At 43.5% G+C, this 25023-nt stretch overlaps 1 protein-coding gene across 6 annotated transcripts in view; it reads right to left on the bottom strand.

Moving 5' to 3' along the window:
* Positions 1-25023, bottom strand: part of BAG1 (BAG cochaperone 1) — a 253268-nt gene that overhangs the window by 105554 nt on the left and 122691 nt on the right. The window lies entirely within an intron of this gene.

Raw genomic sequence — 25023 nt, 5'->3', positions numbered from 1 at the left:
AATTAGACGGGAAAAGGACAGGGTCATGAGTCCTCCCTTACCTTCGTCTGGGACCACTACCAGTCCCCAAGGCCAGTCCTTGGTTGTGTCCACAATGGACTCTGCTAAGTCTTTTACAACAAGTGAGATGACCAACATAGGGGGATCTGTACTAAGAACTGACATAAATGGAGAAGTGAGCCAGTGGAGAAGTTGCCCATGGCAACCAATCAGCATTGACGTAACATTTATAATTTGCATACTATAAAAGTATACAGAGCAGCTGATTGGTTGCCATGGGCACTTCTCCATATTGTTCTCCCTACTGGATAAGAAATTAGCTCCACTTAAGTATTCACTCAATTCTGCCCTCCATAAAATCACCATTCTAAGCATTTATCTGACGCTGAACAGATAATTTTGTGGACTCTCTGGCCTCACCACAATCTTCACTGATGGATGAAGCAGACTGATCCTCAGTGACTATTATTTTTATTTTTTTTAAATATTACATTTTTATTGAAGAGTTTTCACACAGAAATGGGGAACAGAAAAAAGAGATAAGGGAAACATAGGGGTAGTCCAGAATGGTTACAATAATCAAAGCACACACAACGCACAGTTGGATGAGTAAACAATTGGTTACATTGGGGGTTCAGAAACAGGAAGAAGAGAGAGCACAGAGAAGAGACATAACAAAAAAGATAAATAAATAAAAAATATCTGATATCACAACATTCTTTAAGAGGTCAGTCTAGGTGGTGCAAAGCACAGATATATCAATTGGAGAACTATAGACGGTTAGCCTACCTTCTCTTCCCCTATAGTCGGACCAACTTAACTATTTCAAATGGATCGAGTTAGCCGAGGAAGAATATTTAGCTTCCGCTGTTTCGAAAATGAAATGTTTACAAATCTTATTTTGAATAATCGCCAGGGAAGGAATATTCACAGATTTCCACAATTGTGCTATAGCAGCTTTAGTGGCTATCAAGATATGCCCAAAGACGTAGCGATCACCTGCAGAGAGGTGATCTACGTACAAATGAAATAATGCTAAAGCTGGGTCCATGGGGATGATGAACCCTAGAACCATGCTAGCCATATTGAAAACTTCTCTCCAAAGTGGTTGTATACGAGGGCAGGCCCAAAAAATATGAAATATATCCCCCGTAGAGCCGCATTTTATCCAACATAATTTAGATTGTGAAGGCCAGATTCTATTTTGTCTTTCAGGGGTGAAGTAGGCCCTTTGTATAAGTTTGTAAAACATTTCGGAGTGGTTAACACATTTGGAGACTTTAAAACAAGACCTAAATATACCGTCCCAATCTGCATCAATAAAGGACCTATTCAAATCACTTTCCCATAAAATCTCAGCTTTTAATTTAGTCTGTGTGCTGTTTGTCAACTGAAAATGATACCACCACGTAATCCCATATTTATGCGAGGACGTCTCCAATCATCTTTTAATATAAGCCGGAGGAGAAGGTTTGTGAAGATGTGGTGGAGTGAATGAGTGTAACCAACTTCTCACCTGCAAGTATTTGAAAAAGTCTTGAGTCCGAATCCCAAATCTCTCGTGTAATTGGGAAAAAGACATCAAGACGTCTCCTAAAAATAAATCTCCCACCGTGGAGAGCCCCTTCTGAATCCAATCCTCTAGGGAAATATTAGGAATCAATGGCATAAGAGCGATTAACGACAGGCAGGGGGTCGGTAATTTAATCTCTTCCGAAGAGGATACTAGTTTATGCCATGAATCTAGGGTCGTTTTAATAGACTTGCAGGCTCCGGACCTACTACGAGCAGCAGATGGTGGCAACCAAAACAAATCAGAAAGAGTAACAGGGTTCACATAAGAAGCTTCCAGAATAACCCATGGTTTCAGACACGAGGTGTCAAACCAGTCTCTAGACTGACTTAACAGACATGCAGCATGATACTTTTCTATATCTGGGAAAGCTACCCCACCGGATTGTTTGGGCATAATAAGAATTTTTTTTGCAATTTTTGGTCTAGAGCCTCCCCACACATATCTAATCAGGACCTGATTAAATTTATTATAGAAGAGTTTGAGAAGGGGTCTATGTATGGCGCGAAATAGGTACATTAATTTCGGCAATAAGACCATCTTGGCAGCAGCAATCCTACCCAGCCAAGACACCTCCTGTAGCATCCACTCCCCAGTCAGCTCCGTAAATGCTTTTAATACCGGGGCATAATTACACTCAATTAAATTATCTTCTCTGGTTAAGTTAATCCCTAGATATCTCAAGGAGCAGGACTAACCAGTCATATTTGTACGAATCCTTCAACCTAGAGACCACAGTCGTAGATACATTGAGTGGGAGGGCTTCAGTTTTATTAGTATTTAATTTATAAAAAGAAACATCTGAATAGTCTTGAAGGACGTCATGAAGATCTGGCAAGGAATACTCAGGATCAGAAAGACATAATAAAATATCATCTGCAAACAAGCTGATTTTGTGAGAGATGCCCCCAATAACAGGGCCACTAATCGAATCACGGGATCTAATGCAAGCAGCCAGGGGTTCTATCACCAATGCGAATATAATAGGAGATAACGGGCAGCCCTGACGAGTGCCATTGGAGATATTGAAGGGTGAAGAAAGACATCCGTTAAGAAAGACCCGCGCACAGGGTTTGGAATAGAGAGCCAGGATAGAGTCTAAGATCCTTCCAGAGAAGCCAAATTTGTCCAGAGTTAATCTCAAAGTCCCAGTTCAACCTATCGAACGCCTTTTCGGCATCTAGAGACAAAACTAGGAGGGGTTCTTTTCTACAGGCAGAATGCTCAATAACATTAATCACCCTACGCGTATTATCCGGGTCCTGTCTGTTCAATACAAAGCCCACTTGATCAGGGTTGATAAGAGAAGGGAGAAGTGGACTGATACGGTTGGCAACTAATTTGGCATAAATTTTTAGATCCGTATTTAATAGAGCTATTGGTCTAAAATTCTGGACTGAGGTAGGGTTTTTTCCCGGTTTGGGGATGGTGATGATTTGAGCTTCCAGCATCTCTTTGGGAAAATGCCCAACTTCTGAGGCTTCATTAAACACTGACAAGAGCACCGGGGCCAAGCTCTCCTTAAAGGATTTATAGAAACCAGAAGGGTAACCATCAGGTCCCGGGGCCTTATCTGCCGGAAGGGAGTCAATAGCCTTTTCGACTTCGGCTAAAGTCCAAGGCTCACTAAGGGAGCTACTAGTCTCTGGAGACAGCGAGGGGAGAGTAAAATTGCTCAGAAAATTTTGAACATCAATGCCTGTAGGTTAAAAAGTGGAAGAATCCCCCTTCAAGTTGTATAGATTTGTAATCTCGTCAGGATCGTAGACTCTCTTACCTCTATCCGAGTGGACAATATGTATTTTTTCTTTAGCTTTCCTACCCCTCAGCTTCCTCGCCAGTAGTCTACCAGCCCGGTTACCATAAACGTAGCATTTTTGGTTCAGTCTATGTAGGTTGCGTTGGACTTCCGCTAAATAGTAAACATTTACCGCCTCTCTGGCTTCCTTCAATTAATTAAGAAAGGCTTTATCGTGTGGATGTGCCTTGTGAGAACTCTCCAAGGAAGCGACTGCAAGCTTAGCTTGTTCAAATTTTTTACGATATGCCCTTTTAAGTTTAGCCGCTGTTTGAAATCGCTTACCCTCGTGTTACTGCTTTGAGGGCGCACCAGAATGTGAAGATAGATTTCTCCCGAGGAGAGTTCTCAGAAAGGTAATAGTCCATGGTGGTTTGGGTAGTCTGTGTGGTCTCCGGCTGAAGAAGACTTAGTTTACTTAAACGCCAGGGAGCCGGGGTAACTTTTCTACTATTAATATCCCATTCGATGAATAGTGGGGAGTGATACGACCAAGACATGGGGAGAATGGAGATTTTACGGATGGACTGTAGAGTCCACTTATCTGCTAAAGCTAGGTCTATTCTAGAATAAGAGGCATGTACCGCGGAATAAAATGTGTAATCTCTGTCCATTGGGTGCTTAACGCGCCAAAGGTCTAAAATATCATATTCCGCCAATAACAGGCTAAAGCCCTTTGCATTCCTATAGAGCTGACTGGAGAGTGAGGGCCGCTTGCCAGAATTGTCAACCAATGGGTCCAGGGTCAAGTTAAAGTCCCCCATTAAGAGTAAAGCACCCTTGGCTAATTGTTGCACCTTAGCACTGAGTTTCCTGCAAAATGCTAGTTGCTTGGTGTTAGGAGCATAGCAAGAAACTATTGTCACCTCTTTATCTTCTAGAGTACCAACCAGAATTAGAATTCTCCCCTCAGGGTCGCAGTATTGTGATGCGAGGGAAAACGCACAATGCTGAGATACCAAGATTGCCACCCCCGCCTTTTTCGCTGGTCCGTTGGCCAAATAGCAATGGGGAAATCTTCCATTAGTAAACCGCGGGGGGGGGGGGGGGGGGCAGATTTAATAAAATTAGTCTCTTGGACGGCTATGATTTGAGCTTTAAGTTTATGGAAATAATTAAGGGTCAACCTCCTCTTTTGTGGGGAATTAAGACCCTTTGCATTTATAGAGACAATGTTAACCATACTGTAAGGATATCGAGGATTGCATAGCTATTATCAACCAACTGGCATGTAGAAAGTGTATGTAGCGATTTCCGGACAGAAGGAGAGGAAAAGGGAAAGAAAAGATAAAAAAAAGAAAAATAACAGGAAAAGGAAACATAACATTAACCCCTCGCGGGGCACAGTTGGTGGCCAAACCATGACGACTCAGAGTTAAATTGTGGGGGGTAGTGGTCAATCTACCCGCACCCGAACTAAAATGAAACCAGATACAGTTCCTCGGTCCTCCATCTCTGGTGCCCCGCACCGCCAGCGCCGGGACTAAAAGAAACTCAGGTAGAAGTCCCAGCTAACAAAGAAATGTGGGCGGCAGTCGGGGCAGCAGAGGCAGACAACAAACAGTTAACTAGTGGTGTTGAGGCAACACCCGAAAACAATCTAATAACATTCAGATATTACATAAACACCCACCTCAAACAACCGCCAAGGAACTGGTGCAACATAGGAAACATGACATGTCAAACCGATTAGAAAAACATGAAATCAGTGCAAACATAGTAAAGTAGACGATACTCAAAGATCTGCAGCCGACGAGGCCCAGTCCCACTGAAGGCCCCGTTTGGGGGAGGTGTGTGTAGAAGAGCTTGCAGAGATCCATGATGGTAGGATATTTTTACCCTCCTCAACGTTCGTTATGACAACAGTAGAACCTTCTTGAGAAATAAGCAACTTAGTAGGAAATCCCCATCTGTATATAATGTTCTCTTTACGTAACACTGATGTGATGGGGTAAAGAGAGCGCCTTTTCGCTAAAGTAGCAGGGGACAGGTCTCCAAATATCTGAAGTGAGCCTAGAGCCTCTGAAGCAGAATCCGAGGGTCTAGCAGCTTTCAAAATTGCCTCCTTCACGTGGAAATAGTGCAACATCATAAGGACATCTCGGGGGACACCATCAGGAGGGTTCCTGGCTTTAGGGAGCCTATGGATGCGATCAATTAGAAAGTCCACTGAGCGGTACGAAGGGAGGAGTTTGCTATAGAGGTCAACTGAAAAATCGTTTAAAGCACTGTTAGCGACAGCCTCCGGGACACCTCGCAGCTTTATGTTGTTACGTCTCGATCTGTCCTCTATATCAGAGAGTTTGTCCCTGAGTGCCGTGACCTCATTTTGAAGCAGTTCATGAGAAGAGATCAGATAATTGTGCGAAGACACCACTTCACCCATTTTTGTTTCTAAGTGGTCGGTGCGGTCACCAATCTCGTCAATAGATCTCTGACTTTCCTTCATAGTCGCTCTAAATTCCGCCGCAACTTCATCCTTAAGAGATGCTTCATAGCGCCCACCGTAAGCGAGTCACCGTCTTCCATAGAATGGTGTGTATGTAACAGAGGTAGGGGCGGACGCTTCCCGAAGCGGTGAGGGCACAGGGACAGCAGGCTTAGAGGCGCCACTCCGTGCATCCTTAGTTTTAGCGGCTAGAGGAGAAGGTTTAAAGAACGCCACCTGGGAAACCGTTTTAGCGGCCTTATATTTCTTGGGAGGCATAATAAAGCTGAACGACAAAAGTAGAGGGACTGGAGGTAAGAGGAGTCTGTAAAATCAATCAAGGAAGGATCCACAAAAGCTGAGCGGTCATATCATGTCATAGGAGCATTCGGGTGGAGGTAGAATTATCTCAGAGCAGTCAGATCATAATATCGTGGTCATTCAACCATGGGGACATCGCAGCCGAATGACTCAGGAGGTGCTGGGATATCCGCGGTCCTATGAAATCTACAGTACAATATGTATTCTATATCGAGCACACTGTGAGAAATGCATGCAATTACGCCCAGTGGCCACAAGATGGGGCAGTTGTAGTAGAAGAAAATACTGCTGTGAAAAAGTCCTTTGCTCCACAAAGAAAGGAAAGCACCAATCCCTCAACAGAGGCCCCAGAGTGAGATGAAAGGGAGAATAGTGCCAGAGGGCCATCAGTCCCGGTGAAGCCCTTATCCAGAGACACCCACAACACACAGGCACACCACTACCTCAGAGCAGCTCCTGCAGTGCAATCCAAAATGGCTGCCGCATCCCCCTGGGCGTCTGCTTCACCGCTGTCCCCCGCTGTTAGGCGTCTCCCCGACCTGCTGCCCCAGGGGATGTCCACCCTGGGGGTCTGGGGAAGGCTGCCGAAGGCTCCTGTGGCACTGGGGAGGTCCGCACCGCTTCCCGGCGCCGCGTCCCCGCTATGGAGCTCAAAACGCGGGCACCGGGACTACGCGAGGCCCCAGCTTCTGGAGGTCCTTAGGCCGCAACCTGCGGGAACAGTTAAAAATGCTCCCCGGCTCTGCGGCAGTCACTGCAGGGCACAGGAGGTCTACAGGGGGGGAAGGGGAGCCCCCAGAGAGGGTATACAGAGGGTGGGTACACAATATTATGTGTTTAATAAAGCTGGAGAGAGGAGCTAAGCAGAAACACGTCTGCTCTCTTCTCCAGCCAGGCCACGCCCCCGTCAGTGACTATTATTGAACATTTGTCAATTACCTGCTTAACATTCAGGTTTATGGTAATTATTGCTTTAAGGCTTAAATTTTGGTCAATTTTCACTGTGTTGATCCCGCATTTATTTATTTTCTTAATTTTCAACTTTTCTTTCACCTGCATTTCTTCTGCTACCCCTATTCTTTAATCCCCATATTTTACCCTCTTTTCTTTTTCTCCTGTCTCACTGGATATTATACTTGTATTTATGGTGATCCCATGTTCTGCTCCACTCACTATTAATGCCTTACAAGTAGAAGTGGGCTACGATGTGTTACAGTACGAAGCAACTCATAGGATTGTCTTTTCGGGTTCATAAAATAATAGAAATATTTATAGATCTTATTGGATGTCCAATTGTTTTCTACATGCATAGCATACAACCAGTGCTTAAAGTGGTTCTAGAGAGGAGGTGGAACCCCCCCCCCCCCCCTCCCTTCCCCCGGTGCCCATGCAATAAAGGTATTGTGTGCGCCATAGTTATGCCCCCAGTAGATTAGCCCCCAGTGGTAATGCCCCTGTAGTTATGCGCCCCCCAGTAGTTATGCCTCTGTAGCTTGCCCCAGTGGTTAGCCCCCTGTAGCTTACCCCCAGTAGATTGCCCCCAGTGGTTTGCGTTCCTGTAGCTTGCCCCTAGTAGTGTGCCCCCCTGTAGCTTGCCCCAGTAGACGCGCTGCTAATACAGTCACACATAAGTGTAAAAAAATAAAAATACTTACCAAGCCCCACTCCTGGCATCCGCTCCCCGGCACTATGAGAGAGACGTCAGGACATCACTCCCATAATGTGCACTGACAGAGCTGGAGCTCAGTAGTGAGCTCCTGCTGTGAAGAGAGAGCCGGGCGCCCGCTGGTAATACAATCTAGGCGGGCGCCCGGCATCTCCCTGCAGCGCCGGGCACACATCGAGTGAGGTGAGCCGGAGGAGTTGCTTTCAATTTTGTATTTATTTTCATGCAACCCTAGATTGATTCTATTTCCCATTTGCCTGTTCGCTGGGATGGTAAGGAGTTTCTGGTATTGAATACTGCTTGTACTACATGGCCTTGGGTAGGCAGGTAGGCATACACTGTAGGTTAAAAATTCCACAACCGCGGCTTCTTTTAATAGGGTGCAAACTGTACTTATATTAGTTACCTGGAACATGGAGAGGCTAAATACTCCTATCAAGAGGAAAGAAATCCTCCCGATAAAACCCCCCTGATATTGCACTTTTACAAGAAACCCACTGGAAATCCTCTGACCCTAATGTGGTGAGGGATTTACGGATAGGTGAATTTAAAGCTGCTTCTTATAAGGCCAAACAAATGGGAGGGGTTTAATGGCTATTTTTTTTGTAAGGTATATTTATTGGATTTTCACAATAAACATGAAAAACAATGACAGCAGAAAACATCAATTTGAGAAACAAAATGAGACCTGATGTACAATGTCCATAAGTACTGGGCGTACCACCATAAGACATCTTTCCACCATAAGACATCTTTCAACAAAGTGGATAATACAACATGCAGCCAGCATCATGGAGGCAAAGCAGACGTCTAGTAACAATGTTACAGCTATTACATTCCATTCGTACAGTAACACCTGCTAGACATGCCGGCATGATAAAATATACAATAACATACATCATGATAAGTGAATTATAACATTTAGATGTGAAGATAAAAATAGGAATAACTACAGGTAATTCCTTTTCTCGTAGTCCGTAGGGGATACTGGGATGGATTAGTACCATTGGGTATAGATCGGGTCCATTGGAGCCTGGCACTTTAAGAAATGTTAAGTGTGTGCTGGCTCCTCCCCTCTATGCCCCTCCACCAGACTGAGTCTGGGAAAACTGTGCCTGAGGAGACGGACAAACTTTGAGAGAAGGAAAACATTTAACAGCAGCGGTGAGGTAACAAACCAACACACAACAGGAAAGGAAAGCTGCAATAAGCAGAACAAAGGATAGCCATGCTAACCAAACAAAAAGGATAGCAACGCTAACTCAAACAGTAATAGGGACAGCAACAGCAGACCCAACTAAGAACTTACAACAAGGTAAGCAGGAAACACAAAGCACTGAGGCAGGCAGCCAGTATCCCCTATGGACTACGAGAAAAGGAATTACCGGTAGGTATTAAAATTCCTATTTTCTCTAACATCCTAGGGGATACTGGGATGGATTAGCACCTTGGGGAAGTCCCAAAGATCACAGAACGGGTGGGCGAGTGCTGACACCACTGCAAAACCACCTGACCAAACTGAAGGTCTTCACCTGCCAAGGTATCTGACTTATAGAACTTTATGAACGTGTTCGAACCCAACCAAGTAGCCGCTCGGCACAACTGTAAGGCCGAGATGCCAAGGGCAGACAACCAGGAAGAACCCACCGACCTAGTGGAGTGGGCCTGAATAGAATCCGGCAGTGGCAATGCTGCAGAAGAGCAGGCCTGTAGAATGGTCAATCTGATCCATTGAGCAATGCACTGCTTAGAAGCAGGACATCCAATTTTTATAGAGTCATAAAGGACAAAAAGCGAGTCAGACTTCCTGTTACGAGCTGTCCTCTTGACGTAAATCCTCAAAGCCACGTCCAAAGACTTTGGAGTAACCGAAGTGTCAGACAGTACCGTAACCACTATCGGATGATTAATGTGAAAAGCAGAAATCCACTTTCGGCAAAAACTGTGGGCGGGTCCTGAGATCTACCTTATCCTCGTGAAAAATCAAATCAGGGCTCGCAGAGGCCAAAGCCAGTAACATGACAGTCTTCAAAGTAAGATATTTCAGTTCCACCCTGTGTAGAGGGTCAAGGCAGTCCGACTAGAGAAAAGTCAAGACCGCATTGAGATTCAATGGAGCCGTGGGAGGGACAAAGGGTGATTGAATGCAAAGGACACCCTTCAGGAATGTCTGCACTTCCGGAATTACAGCCAATTGCTTCTGGAAGAATATGGAGAGGACTGACATATGAACCTTAAGGGAGCCCAACCTTAGGCCCATATCCACGCCTGCTTGCAGGAAGAGCAGAAAACGGGCAAGTTGAAATTACACAGTAAAATATTTTCTACCCTCAGACCACAAAACAGATTTCTTCCAGATTCTGTGGTAATGCTTAGACGTGACCACTTTCCGGGCTTGAACCATAGTCGTGATAACCCTGGAGAGAAGCCCTTTTCTGGTTAGAATCTCCCTTTCAACCTCCAAGCCGTCAAATGAAGCCGCAGTAAGTCTGGATAGACGAATGAACCTTGTTGAAGAAGATCCTTGAGAAGCTGCCAGGGCTCCACTAGAGACATGGTCAGGAGGTCCACATACCAGGCCCGTCGAGGCCAAACTGGGCAATTAAAATTGCCTGAACATATTCCCTTTTGAGTCTTTTTAGAGCTGAATGAGAATGGGAATGAGCGGGATTGGAGGAAACAGGTACACAAACTGGTAAATCCACGGTGATGTCAGAGTGTTCACCGCTGCAGCCTGCGAATACCTCGTCCTGGAACAGTAACGACGCAGCTTCTTGTTGAGACCCGCTTTACAGTTAGGACCTCATAGCCCCAATTAGTTTTACCTTATTTTATTTTATCTCACATGAAATTTCACACTATGTTGTATGTTTTGTGTCCAATGTCTCATGTCTTATTAGTCTATTAGGGTTTAATTTATGTATACCTCTATTGGTATATATTTAAATATATTTTCATTTTCCCCAGTATTAAATAAAATAGTGGGTATTTAATCTCTCTCTCTCTCTCTCTCTATATATATATATATATATTTTTTTTTTTTTAATAAATCCCAATGAGCAGATCATATTATTTATGAATCAATGTATCCAAGGAATACACACAGATTAGATCGAGGAGGAGAGTGCAAAGAACCTTGGAACACAAATGATCGGAAATGACCATCAGCTGGAACGCAACTACACTACATTAACGGGGAGAGGAGATCAGCATATCGGATATCCTGACAAAGCCTTTTCAGGCGAAACGCGTCAATTACCGATTGCACTGATCCATTGACAGCGACGCTAGACTGCTGAGGCACGCTGCAAGGAAGTCTGCTGGCAGACATCTCCTTTCCACCGGAGAAGGACGAGTACCACCAAGAGAGACCCGGGTATTTTGAACGCGCTACGGAGGAGGTAAGGAATACACCCCCACTTCACTCCATACAGAAAAGTAGAGACTTTTTTCCAGACGGGGAACTCACCCCCACAGCACATCTATTGCTACACGGATGAGGTAAGGAATACACCTTCACCTCATACGGAGAAAAAGAAACTCTTCCCGCACGGGTGATATACCCACACAGCACACCTATTGCCGCACGGGACTTTGCATCTAAACATAGGACGCAGCTTTTACTAACAGACTGATCCTGCACAATTGGATGATGGTATCATACGTCTCATCAGAGCACTGACAGGCAGATGAGAGCAAGAAGCTACTTAGCGCTACACACTGCCCTACATAAGTTTTTTTATATGTTTATGTTTTGTCTCTGTCAAGTAATATATATGTTTGTTTGTAAAGTGTACCGGTACTAGGACCATATAAGAACACCCCCACACGTATACGCATAAAGAGGAACCGTTTGCGCCTTGAATGGACATATACTACAATACTATAGTGTTATTGTTTAAAAACAAACCTTTTCTGCATATCATAGCTACACAGTAGCCTTTTGAATACCTATCAAATAAACCTTTTTTGTATTTATACCATTGAGTACATTGTATTCTTCTGTAGAATAGTGCGCAGGGAGCAATCACCCATTTGATTCCTGTATTTATTTCTTAAGTGGACTGATGTAGTACAGCCAAGCGCCCAGCTGCATATTCATTACAGACACACACATTCATTACCACACAGAGAGCGCGGTATCACCTCCTTTCCTTCGCTTCCTATACTCACGTGGGAAAGGGAAATAATTTAGCAACCATTTAGGGGTTTGAAAGAATTGACCCACGCTTCTTTAAAGAGTGAGTTTAATTCTTTGGAGACAGGGAAGGTGGCAGAAGATTTTTGTTTTATGTTAAAAAAAACATTCTTCCTCAGGTTCCGTCTCCTTATCTGGTATGTTGAGGACTTCTCTAATAGAAAAAATTAGGGCCTCCACACATTGAGACAGAGTATTGTCCCTCTCCATGTCTACCTCACCTTCATCCAAATGTGGCATGTCATTATCAGAGCCAGACTGGAGTAAATGTGGGAGTGTGCGTTTATGAGAAACCATCAAGGGGGGGTGGGGTGGCTGAGGAGCCTGCCTGTGATTCAAAAATCGTCCACAGATTTTTTAAGGGTCTGCCCTTCTTGTATGGCAGTAGCCAACTCTGTATTAATATTAGTAATCATTCCTTTGAATGATTCTAACCACTCTGGCTTCTGAACACTACTACCCTGTGAAGGTAGAGAACACTGTGTACAAAGGAGAGATCCCCCTGGTGAAGGGGAAAACTTTGTGTTGCATGACGGACACACAGCCTTTTTACCAGGCATTCTGATTAAGCAGAAATACACACAGTTTAGTGAAATAACACAGTACAGTGAAAAACAGGACGGTGAAATTACACAATAAACCCCAGACACCTGAAAGGAGTGACACAGAGAGAAATGAGAACAGTACACAATACCTCAGACAAAGCAGTGCTCTGCTGGGTATAATTCTGAGTCTGGTGGAGGGGCATAGAGGGGAGGAGCCAGCACACACTGAACATTTCTTAAAGTACCAGGCTTCAATGGACCCGACCTATACCCCATGGTACTAATCCACCTCAGTATCCCCTAGTATACGTTAGAGAAATTGTGAATAAATTAAAGGGAAGGGAAGGAATAGAGAAAAGAGGGTGAGTTGGGGTGGGGGGGGGGGGGGGGGAGGAGGATATAAGGTACTGGGTAAAGAGGGAGTACATTATATCAGCAATAAACTGTATTAAAGAAGGTAGTGGTCACACGTTGAAAAAATTTAACAAAACTTTGCAAGGGATATCTACTGCAAAAGGATCATACACCTAAATTCTATTCCAGTCTCTATTTCATAAGGTTAACATTGTTAGATTAAGGAGATTGCAGAACTACAGTTAGGTCGAAGATTCAAAGAGACTATGTATTCTAGCCTGGACACTGGGAGAATTTGTTGCTATGTACGGATCACATTTACGTTAAAAATCTCCCACACCCTGGAGAGCATTAGGCAAAACAGAAAGTCGGTCAAAATACATGATCTTCATTAGTAATCTATGAACTCCTGTTAAAGTGGGAGAGCACTTGGAGATCCACGATTTCAAAATAACTTTCTTTAATATCATTATCAATATAGACAGGAAAGTCATCAGGTTACGTAAATGGGCAGGAAAATTCCAATTATCGAAATTTGCAAATAGTAGAGGTATGGGGTCCAGGGGCAATCTCACAGAGAAAGAGGAGTTAATAATTGAGAAGTTTATACCAAAAACACTTAATATGGCCGCAAGACCAAAAATTGTGGAAGAATGTAGCGGAGGAATGGAAGCACTTCGGACAACAGCCAGATTCTTCCTCCATAGAAAAAAACAGATGTACGCTCTATACAATGTTCTAATATGTACCTCTTGAAGAGAGGACGAATGGACAGTTTGCAATACGTGTCATAATATTTAAACAAAAAGTATCCCTGCGGTAGAGAAGGAATATCCTTCTGCCACTGTGAAGTAGAGGACCTCCAAACCTTTTCAGCTAGGGAACACATCAAATCTCCGTATAGGAATCTGGCTTTAGAAGAAGTCCGTTTAAGTTTCGTAAATAAAGCAAGTAAAGGATCAGGGCCAGTTTGGTCAATCAAGGGTGGGGGCATCAAAGCAATATAGGGTTTTATTTGCATGTATGCATAAAGAAAGTGGGAAGACAGGCCATATAAGTCCGGTAAACTTTGAAAAGTGTACAAATTGCCTCTCGGATGAAAAATGTGAGCAATAGCTCTAATTCCCTTGTATTTCAGTTGAAGTAGGGAAGAACTATCTAAGCTCATAGTGAACAACGGGTTACCCCAGAGGGGAATAGAAAGAAAACGTCTAGGATTTGTGTACAGCTTTTTATTAATTGCCCACCAAGCATCATATATGTCCCTAAAAAATAAGTTAGCATAAACACACCTGCAGGGAGATGTGATTTCGGAGTGTGCAACAAGAAGCATGGGGAGTATGAAGCAAAAAGAGCACAGTCAACATCATATACAGTATATGTGCTTGTCTCCATGAGCCAATCTGCTACATAACGGAACAAGAGTGCCCGTGAGTATTATAAAAGGTCCGGAAAACCCAATCCGCCTTTCTTTCTAGATAATTGAAATAAGTCTAGAAATCCTGGGTTTCTTTGATTTTCAAATAAATTTGTAGAATAAGGTGGTCATCTCTTTAATGTCGACTGAAGATAACTTTGACATTAACATTTGCATTACATACATAAGTTTAGGAAAAAGCATAGATTTAAATTACTTCCACCCTACCGAGCAGTGAAAGCTGTAGGTCATGCTAGTTTTCGAGGGATTTAGCGATATGAATCAACATCAAAGAAAATTTGTGTTTATACAACTGGTCCATTGTTGAGGGGATGTTTATACCAAGGATTTTCAAGTGCGATGGCTTAATTTTAATAGAGTCCAGTTGATCTTTAGGTTGTAGTGCTGGGGCCGAACCATGTAGTATTAAAAGCTCAGACTAACTAACATTAATTTTATATCCAGAAAAGATACCAAAATTTTTAATTATGTCAAAAGCTACTGGTATAGAATGTTCGGGATTAGACAGAAAAAGGAGCATATCATCTGCAAATAATGCGATGCAGAGATCAGCAGAATCAATCTGGATACCCTGGTATAGAGGGGATTGTCTTAAAGCAATGGGCAGAGTTTTCAGAGCTATAGCGAAAAGTAGGGGCGATAGGGGACAACCCTGTCTTGTACCTCGCAAAATAGAGAATTCGTCTGAGAGCATACCATTACAGATAATTTGTGAAGGTTTAGCAATTAAAGTGTCTAGAAAATAAACAAAATTATCCGGAAAGCCAAAACGATGCAACAAATCGTAAAGGTGGTCCCAGTGTACCATGTCTAAGGAAAGAATAGCTCTTGGAGTATTTGATATGGCACACTGGGAAGTACACACAACCAATAAAAACCTTCTAATATTTACCACTGGGTTTCTGCCCATAAGGAAACCTGTCTGATCCTGGTGAATCACCGAAGGCAAAACCTGTTTGAGGCTTTCTGCCAGTAGCTTTGTCAGAAGTTTATAAGCTAAATTAAGAAGAGATATCGGGCAATAAGAAACAGGATCAAACAGGTTCCATCCTGGTTTAGGTAGTATATGCAATATAACAGAGTTAAAGTATGGTGGTATCATTTTTTCTGTCACTATAACGTTAAATATCTTGGTAAGCACAGGGGCAATTTTCAGAGCAAGCAATTTATAATAATCAGGTCTAAAACCATCGGGACCCGACACCTTACCACCAGATTTTGGACCAGAAATAACGGGGGGGAGTCAGATAGAGACTCTGTTCAGGAGTAAGCTGCAAATTGGGCAAATCAGACTAGAATTGCAAACTGTCCAAGGAAGGTGAGGGAGGGGCAGAGCATGGATCCCTATAAAAGTCTTTCCATACAGTCAACGCTTTAGCATTATTAAACGTAAGGTTACCATTCGCAATGGATGTATTGTTGTGGGGTGGGCGTTGACCCCGCAGTAAATTAGATAGTATTTTACTAGATTTATTTCCAAATCCGTGGAATCTGTATTCCTTGTGGAAAGTGTAATCTGACAGCCTTTTTTGGCAAAATGGAATCCTGGTGGGTTTTAGCCGCACAGAGACTAAATTTAGTGGAAGGGTTGGGAGATGCTTTAAAGGCATTAAAAGCAGTTGTGAGATTGTGTTGCACTTAAAGGTAATCAGAGACCAACAGTTTCCTAGCAGTTGCAGTATAAGATAAAATTTTACCCCTTAGAATCGCTTTGGATGCTTGCCAGTAAAGGACTGGATCAGTCAAGGCAGTATCAGAGTTGTGATAAGCAAAGTCATCCCAAGCATTGTATACAGTCTGACACAGTTTGATGGAACTAGATAGGGATGGGGGGCACCCCCAAGAGATAAAAATATTTTTCTCTTTAGTTATAATTAGGTCGACCCAGACCACAGCGTTGTCCGAATGTGAGATTGGCTCTATTTCAGCTTCCGATACTTTAGCTAGAAGTAAACTGGACATACAAATATAATCTATTCGCAACATTGAGCCATGAGACGCTGATAAACACAAGAACTCTCTTGCTATAGGGTGCAATACTCTCCAAATGTCTAATAATTGAAGCTTTTTTTGCCAGTAAAGGGATACCAAATTTGGGAATTTGCTTGTCGAGGTGTGTGGAAGATACCAAATTCAAATCTCCACAGAGCAGAAGGCATATAAAAGTGTGCAGAGTAAGCAGTGTTAGTATCGATTGGAGAAAACTTTTTGAATACACAATGGAGCGTAAACATTGCAACACGTAAAATGTTGTTTTCCAAATACCAAATGACACAAAACAAACCTCCATTGAGGATCAGAGTGTCAGGAATCTGCATTCTCCATCGCATCACTTCCTGTGAACAGGCGTCTCCTGGTTTCAGTCCTCTGTCTTCAGAGTATCCCCTGTAAATTGGACCTGTGGAACTACAGGTCCCAGCAGTTCAGTTACAGTCTTCAGTCTCCTGCAGCTTGGAGTACACTGTGCTTCTAGTTAACAGCATTTACTCCCTGTGCACTACTGAGCCCAGCCAGCAATCAGCAGTGCATTGCAGAATTACTCTCCTGATGAATCATTAGCTTCAGCTAACTCACAGCTGATCTGAACACCCAATCCAGCGGGGTGTGTTCTCACAGAGATGCAACATCCAATCATCACAGACCAAGGGGTATAAACTCCAGTTCCTGGCTCAGTCTCATCGCCTTGGACAATGAGTCACACTCGGTGTACTAGTGCCCCTGGTACCCGTGTTCCTGTCTCCAAGTGGATCCCCTGTTGTACCTTTCATCGTTCAAGTCTTCAGTCTTCATTCCTTCAGCCTGCTTCAGATTCCAGCCTGCTTCAGACTCCAGCCACAGATCACTACTTCCATCTGCAGTAAGACTTTCCTCAGGTGTTACTCTGTGCTAAACCTGTGCACCTAATTAACAGCATTTCATCCTGTGCATTATATCCAGCATTTAACACTGTTGCTAAGTAGGACTGTCTCCTGCCTGGGCCGTGCAAGGCCATAGTATTTATTCATTTATTTTTTTGTAAATACTGTTTATTGAATTTTTTTGTCAGTGTACAATAGACAATAAACAGTTGGATTGGGGGGGGGGGGGGAGGGGAGGGAAGACAGAAGGGGAGAGTGGGGAGTACAGCAGTGCACACATATGATATCAAATATGCAGATTAGCAGGGATACCAAATATCAGAGCAAAGAATATCAAAGTAGCTGCATCAGAAACCGTATGTCACAGGGAGGGGGGCATTTATAATATGCCAACCATGGAGACAACTTATCAGTAAAGGCTAATGCATTGCTTTCAACCACACTGGAGAGGAATTCCATATGGTAAGTATCCAAGACGGCAGCAACCACAGCCGCGATGGAGGGAATTGAGTGCGATTTCCAATGGAAAGCAATTTTACATTTCAGTGCGGTCGTGATATGCCAGATGACCTTTTGTAAGGGTTTAGATGTCCCAGGGATGGGCCTAGCAAAAAGAAAGAAAGAAGGGGAAAAGGGCATATCCACTCCAGTGATTCGCAAAATCAATCTCGGGATGGCCCTCCAGATCGAAACCATCCTGGGACAATCCCAAAATATATGGAGCAGGGTACCTCTCAGCCCGCAACCCCTCCAACACATATCCGAAGCTGTAGGGAATATTCTACTTGTGTCGGAACTAAGTACCATCGGACATATAGTTTAAATGAATTCTCTCTATGTCTAATGGAGGTCGCAGAAGAAACTAAGTTCTGTTTAATCTGTTCCCAGGTGTCCACCCCCATGTGGTCCTGCAAGTTTCCCAAGCCATCTCGTGTGGGGCCAATACGGGTAGATTACGAGTAATCATGAGGCGATATATTGTTGACAAAAGGCCCTTAGAGGGAGAGCGAAGGAAGCATACTGATTCCAGAGGGGATCTGGTCAAAGAACTATGCGATTGGAGAAAAGCTAAGTGAAAGCTACGTAATTGCAGGTACTGGAAGAAACATTGTGGTGGGAGTCCATATCGACTCTGCAGGTCTGAAAAAGGCGGAAAAGAACGTAATAATGCTATATCATTGATAAACAGAAGGTCATGAGCTAACCAGTGCTGAAAGGTATGTGCATCCCTACCTCTCCGGCGAACAGTGGATTATCCCATAGGGGAGAAAGAGAGGGAGGGGAGGACAATAGAGCAAAGATCTTAGTTAGCCTGTCCTAGAGCGAGATGGTGAATGTTATGGATGGGAAATTAGTATACTCAGGGGGCCTATGAGAGCGGGGGATCCAAAGAAGGGTGGAGATGGAGCGCACATGAACAAGTTCGGATTCCAATTGAACCCATCTATGGGAAGATATATGCGAATGCCAGAGAACGGCCTGGGAAAGATGGGCCGCATAATAATACAATTTAATATTGGGCACCCCAAGTCCACCCTCTCTGGTCTCATTATATAGAGTTTTGAGTCGAACACGAGGTATTTTGCCCGACCATAAAAAGCGTGAGAATTTCTTCTGCAAATCTAAAAACACATGTGAGGGGATCCGCATTGGGAGCGCTTGAAAGAGGTACAATAGGCGAGGCAGGACATTCATCTTCAGGGCGTTGGCTCGACCAGCCAATGAAATGAATTGACCAGACCACTTTAGGAGATCACTAGTAACACTATGAATTAACCCAGGATAATTAGCCACATACAGCTGAGAATATTGTCTGGTTAGATATATGCCTAAGTATTTCAAGCGGGATTTTTCCTGTCAAATTTGAAGTTCCTGGCTAAGGAAGCTTTTAACTGGGCTTGCAGATGAAAGTCCAAAACCTCTGTCTTACCAGCGTTGATCCTAAAATTAGAAATAACACCAAACTCCTGTATCATTTTAAAAAGGTTTGGGAAAGAGATAAAAGGGTTCAAGAGGGTAAGTAAAATATCATCAGCATATAGAGAGATCTTAAACTGAGAAGAGCCTATTTTGATCCCCGAGATATCCGGGCAGTTGAGGATACTAGACGCCAGGGGTTCTATCATTAGGGCAAAAATTAAGGGTGATAAAGGACAACCCTGTCTCGTGCCATTTGTAATCGAGAATGGAGGGGGCAGTAGGCCATTCACTAGAACACAAGCTGACGGGGAAGCATAAAGAGATTTTACTCCAGTGAGAAAACGACCTGAAAGACCAAAGCGTCGAAAGGTGCAATCCATATATAGCCAAGATATGTGGTCGAACGCTTTTTCAGCGTTCAACCCCATCACCAGGGAGGGGATTTTAGATGAGTCAACAAAGTGTAGTGTATCAATCGCCCGTCTAATGTTATCAAAGGCCTGTCTGCCAGGGATAAAGCCGACCTGGTCCGAGTGAACCAGGGAGGAGATCATCCCCGCAAGACGGTTTGCCAGTATTTTCCCAAACAGTTTCAGATCAGAATTCAACAACGATAATGGGCGATAGCTACCACACTCCGTGATGTCACATCCAGATTTAGGTATGACAACTATTTCAGCTCTAGTAGTGGAGCCATCAAAGGGCGTGCCGGCTAAAATCGCATTGAACAATACTGTCAGGGCCGGGATCAGAATTCTACTAAATTTTTTTATAATATAGAGCCGGTAGACCGTCTGGGCCCGGAGCTGAGGCATTCCTCAACGATTTGATCGCAAAATCAATTTCTTCAGCAGTGATTTCTGTATTGAGCAAACTTGTCTGTTGTTTGGAGAGAACCGGGAGAGGGCAAGAAGAAAGGAAGTTGTCAATACGCTCCTGCAGATTAATGGAATCATTCGGAGTAGGCAGGTTATACAGTGAGTGGTAATATTCCTTGAGACAGTCTGCTATTTTCTGAGGGTCATAAGTCAGCTTGTGATGTTGGTCTCTTAGCGAAAGGATCCTGTTCCTCTGTTTACGAGCGCGCAAGCGGGAAGCTAAGAGGGAGTCAGCTTTGTCACCCTTAGAGTAGAACCTATGTTGTAACCACCGCATGGTCTTAGCGGCTTTAGCAGATACGATTTGGTAGAATTGGCCTTTGAGAGCCAGAAGTTTGCTATATAAGGAGCGTCTGCTGATGCCGAATCGTCAACTGTTTGATTTGGTGCTCAAGGTCCGCAACTGCCCGGCGATCCTGTAGTTTTTGGGCTTTAGTTAAGGAAATAAAATGACCCTGATGGAGGCCTTATGTGCCTCCCAAACTATAGCCGGTGATATATCGTCCGTGAAATTCAAGGAGAAAAATTCCTCCAGGACCCCATCAGTCTGATGGTAAGCTCTCGAAGCCAAGGAGGGATGTACAGTTTTAAAATGCGTTTCTTGTAAAATAATTATGTCAGCTTTCTGCTTTTTAAAAAATTGGATAGCCATGGTTTGCTTATGGGGGAAGTTTAGTCCGTTGACATTCAACGTGAAAATATTAAGAGTCATGGGGGATTCCAGTAGAGAACCCGGCTCAAGGGGGTATGCCAACTTTTAGTAAACCAAAACAATAGAACGTGGGTCACCAACATGGGCGTGGGAAGGCCTGCAAGGCTAAGGGGGAAACCCCAAGTACATGGAGATAGGGCATTAAAGAACTCAAACTAAAGAGGGTCCATTCCAGTATCGGAAAAGCCATAGCAGAAGGACGAACTGTACCCTAGTGTGTCAGGATAAACTATCGCCAGCATAATAAACGAACATATGAGGACAAAGACATGTTGCAAGTAATAGAGATAGGCAAATAATATTAACAATAACAATCTTAGTATCGCTGAACAGTGGCATGAGGAGACTCCGTAACACCTGCACGATAGTGTCACAAGGCCAGTGAAATAATGAGCCGGGCAAGCAGGCTGTGAAATTGTAAAAGGAGAGCCCCATGCCACTGTGCAGAGAGAAGGGGCAAAAAGCACAAATACAATAGAAACAAGAAAACAAACACCATCTCTATAACATTAAGACGGAGAAAGAAATTCTACAAGTCCTTGCAATAAACCTGAAACTCTTGAGAATAGGTAGTGTAGTCATCAGGCGGTTGACCTTTCAGCACGCGGAGGCGATCTCGACTTGGGGCCTTCATGAGAGTCTGGAGATGATACAGGAGGAGAAGTCGAGAAGAGCCCCAGTCGCCTGAGAGCAGACAAGCCATCGTCAGGATTCTTCACAGAATGATTCCGACCATTGAAGGAAAAATGTAGGGCAAACGGAAACCCCCATCTATATAGAATCTGGCGGTTGTGTAAGGCTTTGGTGACTGGTAACATCTCCCTCCTTTTTTTAGAGTGGATGGGGCCAGGTCCTCAAAGATGAGGAGGTGTGATCCTTTATATGGGATAGCAGGGGCACCATGGCAAGCATTGAGCACTTTTGTTTTAATGTGGAAGAAGTGCATGCGTAGGACAATGTCTCTCGGGGGTTGATCCGAGGATGGCTTTGCACGGAGAGCCCTATGTGCTCTGTCCAACAGGAATTGATCTTCAGAAAGGTCTGGAGGCAATTGACGAAACACGCCCAGGAGATACGCAGACAGCGCAGTTGCATCTATCGACTCCAACACATTGTGCATTCACAAATTGGACCTGCGTGAACGATTCTCAAGGTCATCGACTTGTTCGCGTATGAGGTCGATCTCAGACCGCAATTCCGAGACTTCCTGCGTGACAACCTCCTGATAACTGCAGATATCATCAGTCTTACGTTCTAAAGCGTCAGTGCGATATCCCAGAGAGGATATATGCGTTTTAAAGTTCCTGGATGGCCGCATGCAGTTCAACTCTGAATGTGGTCGCAATCCTTTGTACTAGAGAATCATAAGGATTGGCATCAACAGTGAGCAGAATTGGATCTGGACGGGGAGGACCCCACATCCTGCAGAGTCCCTGGTGAAACCGGGTGCTGATTCACATTTTTGACCCGTTTAGGGCAGAAAAAAGATGAGGAGTCTCCAGCGGGAGCTTTACGGTTTCTGTTAGACATGTCCGCAATAACTCAGAGCGACAATGTATAGATATATAGAAAAAACTGTGAAGATGGGGTAGAACCCAGTGCCTTGCAGTGAAATAAGGGTGTCTCACATGGACATCACAGAGGAGCAACACAGAAAAAACTAGAGACCTGACCAGCAGTGACTCCTATTGCCAGAGAGCACAGGGCTGAGCAGAGCCCAGTAATCCCACAATGTATGGAGGTATTGAAATATGAGAGTCCACTGTGTCCACAGGAGCAGATGGTTTAAGGCAAAACACAAAGTCAGTACTCCTTTAAATGTACAGGAAGGTATATGTTCATTATGGGCCAAGCAGCGTTTTCAGAATCCCCACTACAGGCTGCTGTATGCAGAGACAGGCTGGGGCCAAAGTATTTCTATTTTATAGAGACTGTGTGCTTTTACAAAATACCGTAGTTCTGCTTTTCTTCAATTATTACTACAGTACTGTTTTGCATCCAGCTATTCAATTTATTATTATTACCTATTTCTGTTATCAGTGACTTTTGAATATACATTTCCTTTGGACTCAGTTACTGTTCATTATTACTATTATCAGTTGTACCAGTTATTATCCATGCTTCAGTTTCTGTTATTATTGGCTTCCAAGTAACTATCCACTGTATATCATCCCATCTGTTTCCAACTACTCTGTGACACAATAAACATCAGTGCTTATGCGCAGGACTTTTATCAAGCCTCCTTGTTTTATACACCGCACCAGTCCTGACCCACTAGTGCCCCCTCTGGGAACAGATAAAACCAGAAACCTGACATAGAGGTTACATTTAGAACCTCTCTGGGAAGGTGTTGTCTGGCTAAAATAATGACTCCTCTGCCTTGGAGTTGTAAGAGGCCGACACTAAAACTTTACACTTCATAATATTATTAAGTTTAGACACCTCCGAGGACACTAGATGAGATTCTTTTATAAAAACTAAGTGTAAGCGTAGTTTATGCAAATAAAGTAATATCTTCTTGTGTTTTTTTGGGGGGGGATTTATCCATCCCACATCCCAGCTAACTATACGAAGAGCAGTCATCTATAGCATGGATGGTTAGGGATGGGCGATGGAATCCAACCTTGAAAATACTTACAGGATTCACAGACAGCTATACAGTAGACAACCACCAATGTAAATGCGAACATACAGTGAGGAGGAATAAACACACAAACAGGTAATCACAAGGAAATAACAAACTAAGAAAAATAAAAAACAAAACATGAAAAAAGAAAGGCCTAGGGGCCATATTACAATTCGCAGGTAGACTTCTCATGAGTAGCAAGATAGCAAGAGCCTTCCTAGGGAAGGAGCATCTAGACTCTGGGTCAAATGAAAACCTTTTAAAAAGAGGGCACATCATACACCTAAAGTTGAAGCCGAGACATGTTGACTCCACGGAGCATAAACCAGAATAATAACAGTACAGAAAAATGGGGAGATAGTGTGTGTCAAATCAGCCCGAACATTACTTAGGACCGTTCAAAACAGGCATTGTAGAAATGGAAAACCTGTTATAGAATCCATATTAAGCAATATCGTGTGAGAACTCAGCTTCCTCATCAAGAAAAGATTAAGCATCGGCCACAGATAGAATGCCCTTGAAGGAGGTACCATTGTAGAGCCAAAGGCATGCCGGGTACAGCAAAGCAAATTTTTGACTGGACTGAATCAGGCAGATACATAGAGGTGAAAACGCTTTTCTAGCCTTGGTAAGCTCTACTGAATAGCCATGGAATATGAGGGTTTTGTGGCCCTCTCAGAATATAGTTTGGAGTTTACGTGAAGCCAGCCATATGTTTCTTTATGGTGATAGTTGAGAGCTTTAAATATGACTGCACAAGGTTTCCCGCCTTCTTGTGAGTGAAGGGGGGCTATCCAGTTTTTTCAGCTGCGTAAATTCTTAAGAACACGGATACATTTTTAGGATTTAATGAGAAATATTTCCAGGGTTAAAGTATACAAAAAGAAAACATGTAATAGGCAAGACACAAACAATAATTATAATATGCACAAGTTGAGTTTCGAGTAAATAAAAATAAAGCGAGAACCCTAAATTAACTAACTCTACGGAATCTGTGGGAGAGAGACCCCATGAAGCAGAATTGCTCCCACTCTTAGCACAAAGTTATTCCTCTTCAAGAGTGAACAACCAGCAGTGTGTGCTTCTGGCCCATATAGTCCCAAAACAAGCCTCCTCCCTCAGTATCCCCCACCCTCCAGGCTACAAGGAATTCCTTTGTTCCCACAAGGCTTGCTTAGATGCAAACTGGGTGTCTCCAGGTACCACTACTCATATAACTCTCTTGCGTACGGGACATGGTTGAAAGTTCTGGTATTTAAAATTTGAAGGAATGAGACATCACACTGTTAACACACTATTTTTTACAACTGGTACGAGACTGTTATCTGTTCCCTGACTCCAAAGAAGCATAAGCTATCGCAGTCAGGATAAAGCATACCACCCATTCCAAAACATAACAATCAAATCACAATCAAAATCTTAGGTACAGAGAGACGAAGGAATCGCCATAACCCGTGCAAATGACATAAAACCTGAAAATTTTGGGGTGCCTATGCTCTACATCCTAAAAAGTGTGTGTGTGTATGTGGGGGCGGGGGGTGCGGAAGATCAGTCTACTCTTCTGGGAGTAGGGAGACTACCTGAACAATAGGGAGTTACCCACAACTCTTGGAGAGTAGGCAAGTATGCCTGAATCTATCCGTAAACACAACCAAAAATAATGTTTAGAAATGAATATATCAACTAGATATTTACACTCCCACCCGTC

The sequence above is a fragment of the Pseudophryne corroboree genome, chromosome 5 (assembly GCF_028390025.1).
Source record: "Pseudophryne corroboree isolate aPseCor3 chromosome 5, aPseCor3.hap2, whole genome shotgun sequence".
Classification (NCBI taxonomy): Eukaryota; Metazoa; Chordata; class Amphibia; order Anura; family Myobatrachidae; genus Pseudophryne; species Pseudophryne corroboree.
Note: the sequence above shows the minus strand (reverse complement) of the source record. Positions and strands in the feature narration are given on the sequence as shown.